Source organism: Pogonomyrmex barbatus, unplaced genomic scaffold (assembly GCF_055798465.1).
Source record: "Pogonomyrmex barbatus isolate J1 unplaced genomic scaffold, ASM5579846v1 scaffold28, whole genome shotgun sequence".
Taxonomy (NCBI): Eukaryota; Metazoa; Arthropoda; class Insecta; order Hymenoptera; family Formicidae; genus Pogonomyrmex; species Pogonomyrmex barbatus.
This window is the reverse complement of record NW_028297125.1, coordinates 52874-62090: the sequence shown is the minus strand read 5'-3', so window position 1 is coordinate 62090 and position 9217 is coordinate 52874. Positions and strand designations below refer to the sequence as shown.

Genomic DNA, 9217 nt, shown 5'->3' with positions numbered 1-9217 from the left:
AGAGTCTCAAAAATAAATAATTAATTTCAAGGTATTTATGCTCAAAAGAGGAAGACGCAGAGTTCAAATTAAAGACTAAGATTTCAATTAAATCAAACGATAATTTTAAATAAAAATTCCTTCTCATTATTCCTAAAACTTAAAAAATTAGAAGGTCAAAACTGAAATTAAAACTAAAATAATCAAGCAAATTCCTAAATATAAATTAAGAAAAATTGATTTCGAGATAAATCATCCAAATTATAATCAAATTAATAAGAAAGATCTACGATATAAAATTTATAAAATTCGTTTCCTATTCGGGGTTGATTAATTCACAAACCGGTCCAATCCCAGAGTAAAGTACTTAAATGTATTAAACCAAAAACGGACAATCAGAACGTAACATTTCGAAAAATTTTTGGTGACAGCGGTGGGATACTAAAACGGTTTGTGTAAAGAAACGATAGTGAACAGTGAAAAAATGAACAAAAAAATTTAAAATTAATTTTTAATAAATTAAAGAACATGAAAGGATCTGGTCAATCAAGATCAAGAAACACCATGGAAAAAGAGGAGAGATATGAATGAATTACGAAGGCTAATTGGGAAGCAACAACGAACGATACAACAGCTTCAACAACAGCAACAATGAAATCAAGAATTAATTTATCATCAGAAGGGACGACAAGTAACTTTTTACAATTTTCGATCAGAGATGCATTAGAAGCCAAATTTCGATGGAGAAAATATTCCGTTTGTTTACTTCGTCGAGGGGCAGTTGCGAAGAAGCACTAAGTATGGTCGCACCCCCGCAGGAAGTAATTCTAGTTCTAGGGCAATATGTAATAAATTAAAAGAGGAAACTCGTAAATCAATATTGGGAAAAATCTGAAAACATGCAAGAATTAATTGAATTGTTGAGAGTAAAAATACGAACCGAGAAACAGTGTACGAAGCGATTAGCTTATCTATACCAAAAGAGGGATGAGAAGGTTGCAGCAAATCGAGTTAGGGAATTAGAAAAACGAATTCTTGATGCACAAAAAAGAGAAATCGGAATATTAAGTTTAGAATTTCAAAATTCAATTGAGAAACATTTAAAAACAAGCTTCTTACGCGGATTAAATAGAGAAATAATAATATCGAAAGAAGGAACATTTAAAGAAGTAGAGGCACGGGCGATTGACGCGGAAAAAGAATTAGAAACTGTAAACATGATAAGACGTGTAATACTCGCAACGTACCGACGATAAAGTCTATCTATAAGTAATATAATAAATACAAATAAAGAAGAAGAAAAGATATTAATTCCCACAATTGAAATATATGAATTTGGAACAAATAATAAAAATCTCAAACTCCATGAACTCAAATGCAAGCTCAAATATAAGCTCCTGCGCGAACTCAAATTCAAACTCAAAGTCAAGTTCAAATTAAAATTTTAATACAAGCTCGAATTCAAGATCATGTTTCTATATAAATCAAAATGAAAGAATATAATAATTGATGCATTAAGACTTGAGCATTTAAATAATGAAGAGCGTGAACATGTTGAAAGATTAATAAAGAAAAGTGCCGATTGTTTTCATTTGCCCAGTGAAAATCTTAATCATACAAATGTTTTAAAACATCGCATTCCAACAGTAAATGAGATTCCAATAAATACTAAACTGGAAATATAAATTTCCAGTAATTCATAAAGATGAAATTAAGAGACAAGTAAATGAATTATTAGAGCAAAATATAATTAAACCATCAAAATCACCTCATAATACGCCTGTGTGGATAGCCCCTAAGAGATCGGACTCGAAAGAAAATAAGAGATGGAGAATGGTGTTAGATATCCATGACCTAAATGATAAGACAGTAGATGACGCATATTCACTCCCAAACATAACAGAAATAGTCGATCAGTTGGGCGGTGCAAAATATTTTTCTGTATTCGACCTTGCTTCAGATTTTCATCAAAATGCATCCGGATAATAGTTATAAAACAGCATTTTCTACTCCCCCATGGTCATTACGAATTTGACAGAATGCCTTTTGGACTTAAAAATGCGCCTGCCACATTTCAAAGATTGATGGATTTAGTTTTGACGGGAATGCAAGGGAGCGAAATTTTTGTACATTTAGATGACATGGTATTATATGCTAGTTTACTAACAGAACACGCAATTAAATTTGAGAAATTAATTTCAGAACAGAACACGCAATTAAATTTGAGAAATTAATTTCGATTAAGAGAAGCAAATTTAAAATTACAACCAGACAAATGTGAATTTTTAAGAAGTAACTTATTTAGAACATATAATTGGAGAAAACGGAGTTCGACTTGATCTTAAAAAGATTGAAGCAGTTCAAAATTTTCTAATTCCCAAAAATGCAAAAAATATTAAACAATTCCTTGGATTAGCTGGGTATCATCAAAGATTTATTAAGGGATTTCAAAAATAGCTAAACCGTTAACTAATTTACTAAAAAGAGATATAGACTTTAAATGGGGAGATAAAGAACAAGAATGTTTTAATACATTAAGAAATGCATTATGTGAAGAACCGATATTACAGTATCCTGATTTTACAAAAACTCTTTTCTCTTAACTGACGCTTCTGGAACAGCAATAGGTGCAATTTTAAGTCAAGGTCAGATTGGAAAAGATCAACCAATTAGTTACGCTTCGCGTGTATTAAATGATGCAGAGAAAAATTATTCGACTATAGAAAAGGAATTATTAGCAATTGTATATGTTGTTCAACATTTTCGACCTTTTATATATATATATATATATATATATATGGTAAAAAATTTTTCTTATAACTGATCATAAATTTGATTTCATAAATTGAAAGATCCAACTTCTCGTTTAGCAAGCTGGAGAATAAAACTGTCGAATATGATTACGAAATAATATATAAACCAGGAAATATTAACGCTAATGCTGATGCTTTATCCAGAAACCTTACAACAAATATATATCGATACAATCTGAGTACGATGAGATAGAAGAGTGTTTAGAAGATGAGGAAGCTAGGTACAGAAACGTGAATCCAAGATCTTCACCATCTTCACCAAGAAGAGGAACAATGATGGAAGAACCAGAGATTTTTAGGAATGCAGACGCGTAATACAGAAAAATTAGAAAGAGAAAGTGTACCATTTACTAAAAAAGAATTAAATGAACCTTTATTTTATGAACATACATTTTAGGCAGAAATACATAATAATCCACTAAATCAAACAGACGAAACTGATGACAGAAAATTTATTTAATAACAACACAGAAAACAATATACAACAAACATAAAACAATATACAACAAAACTCAACACTAGATTCAGAAATCAAATTACGAAGATGCAGAAAGTTATGATGAATCAAATTTACAAAATTATAATAATTTAAATTCACAAATAGAAATACCATCAATCTTTTACAAATTCTTGATAACTTAACAGAAAATAATGGTGAAATTAATCAAGGAGAAGTTCAAGAAAATTTGATATCAGAAAGTGAAGAAAAAAATTATCCAAAGAATCAAATTGTCATTAATGACTACATTGAAAAAAAAGATATTAAAGAAGATAACGAAGAAAAATTTGACGAAGATGAAGAAGTAAAAAGTGACAGTAAATAAGACATAAACGAAACTTACAATGAAATGACTTTTGACGAAATAAATAACACAATTGAAAGACAGATAATGACACGCGGACAAAAGCAAAGTATAATAAACAGTCGTGACAAAATTTTATGCGAAAGGGAAATTATTTATACTTTTTAACTGCAAACCTTGTGATAACGGATCAAAAACATTACAAAGTAGAAATTTAATTCCTAAAAATAGAGAAGGAAAACTAGAAAATATTGAAATAGTAAAGAAAGGAAATAAAATTCATTTAATTTTTATTTGCAAAAATAATATTAATGAAAAAAATAACTAAGGAAACATTACATTGTTTAACTAGTAAATTACGAGAAGCGATTAAAGAAAATTCAATTAAAATTTTAAATATTGCAAAAACAAAAGAAATTGATAATATAAAATATAAAATGGAAAGAAATCTTAAATCGAATTTGAGAATCTATTATCAGAATCCCAGTTAAATTAATAATTTGTCACAATCAGAATTCCGGAAGTTGAAAATCGAAAAGATATAATAGAAGAAGCTCATTCATCAAAAATTGGAGGACATAAAGGAGTAACTAAAACATATAATCGAATTAGACAAAATTTTTATTAGGATAATTTAAAGACTGAAATTCGAAATTATATAAATCAATGTTTACAATGTCAAAAAAGCTAGTTCGAGTCAAAACCTATGTTAATAACTGACACACTCTTTTTTTCATTTGAAAAAATATCAATGGACATAGTTGGACCTTTACCAGAAATTCAAAGGAAATTTCTACATCCTAACAATCCAAGATCACTTAACCAAATTTTCCTTAGCAATATCTTAGCAATATCTAAAATCAATAACTGCCGTAAAAGTCGCTGACGCATTATTAAATATTTTATTTGTATTTTTGGAGCCCCTAAGGCTATATTAACAGATTAAGGAACGAATTTTATAAGTAACTTAATGAAAAGATTTACAAAACAATTTCGAATTAAACAATTTAAAACAACCTCCTTTTATCCACAAGCTAATCGAGCTTTGGAACGATCTCATTTAGTATTAATTGAATATTTGAAATAATGTTAATAAATTTACTGAATGGGATGAATTATTAGAATATGCAACTTTCTCTTATAATACAAGTACACATGAATCAACTGGATATACTTCATATGAGTTGGTGTTTGGCAAAATGGCCAGACAATCGTCCCGTGAAATAATTAATGATACAGAAAAAGGAAAAACATATGACGATTATTTATGTGAATTAATGATAAATATTCATAACTTACAAGAATTGGCTCGAGAATGTTTAATAGCTTCAAAAATTAAATTTAAAATTATTATGATCGGAAAATTAATCCACAAAAATTTCAAATTAATGATCAAGTTTTCCTTTTATGTGAACCAAGAAAAGGAAAATTAGGAGATCAATATTCTGGACTACATATAATAACAGATATTTTATAAAATGGAAATATCAAAATTCTTTTTAAAGGAAAACCAAAGAGTGTTCATCCTAATAAAATTCGAAAAACCAAAAAATGACAATTACCTAAGAAATTAAACTTGTACCGCGCAACAACTTCAATTTCATTCATAATAATATTTCTTTTAAAACAGATGGAAGCGAAAATCTTCCTCTTAATTCTCATGCAGAACATCTTGATAGAATAAAGCTATGGAATTATCGGCTTTGACTGCGGAACGTCAAACCCGAACGTAACAACATTGTCGTTAATGGAAATAGAAGAATGTAATATATCGCTATAATCGAACCACAAATACAAGAAACTAAAATTCAATTATTACAATTGTCAAAATTTGAATCTATCAATATTATACAATGCAAAGTCTCAATTTTGCGAACAATTTATTATTGCGGCATGTATTCACATATACTATACAAAATGCGCAAACAGAATATATAATCGACACAACATTCGACCAATGCAAAAATATGCTCAAAACCGGGACATTAACTGTAAACATAAATAACATAATTAACGGATTAAAAGTAAATTATACAACTTCGCGACCAATTATTTTTGCTGGATCTGTAACAACCGATGGAAAATGCTTTAGAACACTCAGATCCATATGGAACTTGGCAAAATGTAGTTGTACAAGGAATAATGACTATAAGTTTATTTTCATATCAAGCAATAATAAATATTGAAACAAATCAAATTTATTTAAAAACAGGAACAATTTGTCAATATATTCAGAAATTGCATAGATATCGAAGGTAGATATACTTTTTGGGAAACCATACCAACGAATTTTTGTAAATTTAATTATTATGACGTATTATATGAAAGAAAAGCGAACAAAATGATTAGTAATATAAATGAAAAATTACAAATAATTTATTCCTTGTCAACTCAAAATATAACTTTTACACTTACTCAAACTGAAGAAGAGTTTCTTTGCGGATATACTTTAATAAAAACAGAAAATCCAAAATTATTAATTCTTGAAATTAAAACTGAAGGAATTTTTATTCAAAAACGAAAATTATCAGTTGAAAATTTAGATATTTTTGCTTATGTAAATTCAAAATTTGTTTATGAAGAAAGACACATGAACGAACACAAATGAATCATTTATACACAGATGTACTTAAACAACGGTGCAATTTGGAGCAACAAATTATGAAAAATGCGCTTAGCATAGCCACACATTCTCCAGACGATTTCGCATATCAAATTATGAAAGGATCTGGATATATGGCAATAATATCAGGAGACGTTGTCCATATAATCAAATGTACTCCAGTCGAAGTTAAAATTCATCATACGAAGGAATATTATCAACAATTATCAGTATTAAAAGGAAATGAAACATACTTTTTAGCACCACGAACTCATATTCTTTTCAAACCCGGAACGCAAATCACTTGCAGCAGAATAATTTCAACAATGTATTATTTAAACGATAGATGGTATAAAATTACACCAATTCTGGAATACAGCAAATCTCCATTAAAACTAACACTGATGACGAAATCGACTTGGCAATACAACGACCCTGGATCATTGGCAGCAAGCGGCATATACAAACAGCGAACTCGAAAATTTACAAGACCATATCATGTTTCCAGCAGAGAAGAACGGAATTTTAAACACAATGGCTCGTGGCGCAAGGAGAACCGACCTTATCTCAAGGAATATTATTCTCTCATCTTATCGACGAAAACTCTCTATATAAAATTACGGAATCTGCATGGAAGAAAATTTGGGAAACATTTCTATCTATCGGCAATGCAAGTGCAGGACTAATCGAATTGTATTTCTATATAAGAACAATCAAGTTAATAATAGACACACTAATTCATGGCTATGCACTTCACACAATTTATGATTGGTCAGTATATCTCATCGGAGCGCTTTGGGACTCACAAATCTTTTATTACATCAGGCTAAATAAAAACTTCAAGAAGAAAGAAAATTAGAATAAAAAGATTAGAAGAAGGAAATCAATAAACAAATGAATAGCAAGAAATAACACAAATACCTATACAACAACAAACACAAGTCGAAATAGAAAATGAAATTGAAAATTCAAGTCAAACTTTTATCCGCAATGAAACTCAACAAACGCTATACCCGCGATTGTAATAATAAGAAGAGATAACAAAAGACAGCACAAAAGGCGAGTCCTATATCGATCAGACAAAACATGTATCAAGCGATAAACTAAGATAACAGATACGAATTCTTACGATAGAGTTAATTAACAGTCGAAGTTCAATTGTGCAAGGAGAAAGAGCAAAGAATTATAATAGTACATCAATAATAAATAACTTTACAAAAACAATTCAGGTAAATTTTAAAATACTTTTAATTCATCTAAAAAATTACCTTTTCAAAAATTAAATTTTATTAATTTTTATAATATAAAAGAGAAAATGAAACTGCCAGCACAAAAAGAGGAAAAAAGCCATAATTAGATGGCGTACTGCCACAGAATCATCCAGACGCCTATGAATCTTTACTGTGAGGAACAACAATGTGCGTAATGGCAATTAATGAAGGAGAGACAATCTACAGGGAAAGAGACATACCCTATAGACGAGTATGCGATGAATGTTTTTGGGATATTGTTCTTGACATTCACAATTTTATCGAAGAAGTAAGGAACTGGCACACGCTTTGTAAGGTCGAAGAACAAATTGAAGGAATAAAACGAACATGTTATTGTTGCGGAAAAATTGCATTAAATTTAAGACCAGCTCAAGACCAGTGTTAAATGCGTAGAAGAATTTATTAATAATGAAGAAAAATTTTATTGGAAAGATGAAACAAATAGATATGCAAATTATGAAAATGTTGAAAACTAATTACTATAATTATATATTATATACACATACATAGAAATAATATAATATAGAAATAATACAGTATTAATAAATTAATAATTTTATATATAATACAAATATGCAAATATAAAATAACTTTATTTTTATAACTTAAAATTTAATTTGTAATTTAAAAAAACATATATATATATATATATATATATATACATATTAAAAAAAAATAATCGATAAAAATATAAAATCAAATATATATATATATATATATTTTTATTGATTATTTTTTTTTAATATGTGTATTCATTCTCATATGTAACCAATTCCCAAATAAAAATAGTATAATAATAATAAAAATAAAAGAATATACATATATAAAAAAATTCACACAAACATTGCGTATACACGCATACACTACCAAGGACATACATACACTACAATACATAAAAACTGAAATAGGAAGCAACAGATCCACACTAAACACTTGTCCGTAACGAAACCCAATACCCTTATCTCCTAAAACAAAAAAGCGTTATAAGATAAGAATATAGCTAAGAGCCAAGAGCCTTGCCGAATAAAAGAATCACTTAGAACAATTCTGTTCCTCGTTTGAGACAGACTCTACCGAATATACACTGTTGAAAATTTTATACCAATAAATACAAAATGCAAAAAAATAAAAAAGAAATAGAAAATAATTTTAAAAAATTAATGAGAGATCCAGAATTTAAATGTGCTGTAAGTAAATGAGAAAAATTAATTAATAAAATAAATATAATAATAAATTTATTTCCTTTCAAGATGCAGAAACGACAAAAACAAACAGAAAATTATAAAAGGATACTGGGAGATCCGGACCTGAAGTATATTTCAGGAACGGACAAATATAACCATAACATATTTTACCACACCTCCCGGAAGAAAAAGCTGCGAGGACTTTTGATCCATCAAAGGATGGCGCAATAGAATATAAAAAGATACTCGTTGGAGCATGGCACAGTTATTCAGTAGTAAATGAAAACAATAAAGACAAAAATTAAATGCTCAATATGTTATAAAACACTTTTAAAATTAAAAAATTTAATAGATTATGCAGAATGTATAAGAAATTATATATTAGAAGCAAAACCAATAAAAGAAGAAATGTATTTATTTTAATCATATGTAACAAATAAACAAATAATTACCTATTACCCATTAGAATAAACAACAATAACTAAAATAATAATAAAAAAAAACAGACAAACAAACAAACCAAAAAAAAAGGAAAAGTAGAACATATTTCATATTTAAACCACAC

The 9217-nt window shown here is 28.4% G+C and overlaps 2 pseudogenes; both read left to right on the top strand.

The window, feature by feature from the left end:
• Window positions 1-418: 418 nt before the first annotated feature.
• LOC148936178 (uncharacterized) lies at window positions 419-3351 on the top strand (annotated as a pseudogene).
• Window positions 3352-5486: 2135 nt separating this feature from the next.
• LOC148936177 (uncharacterized) lies at window positions 5487-8079 on the top strand (annotated as a pseudogene).
• Window positions 8080-9217: the final 1138 nt, after the last annotated feature.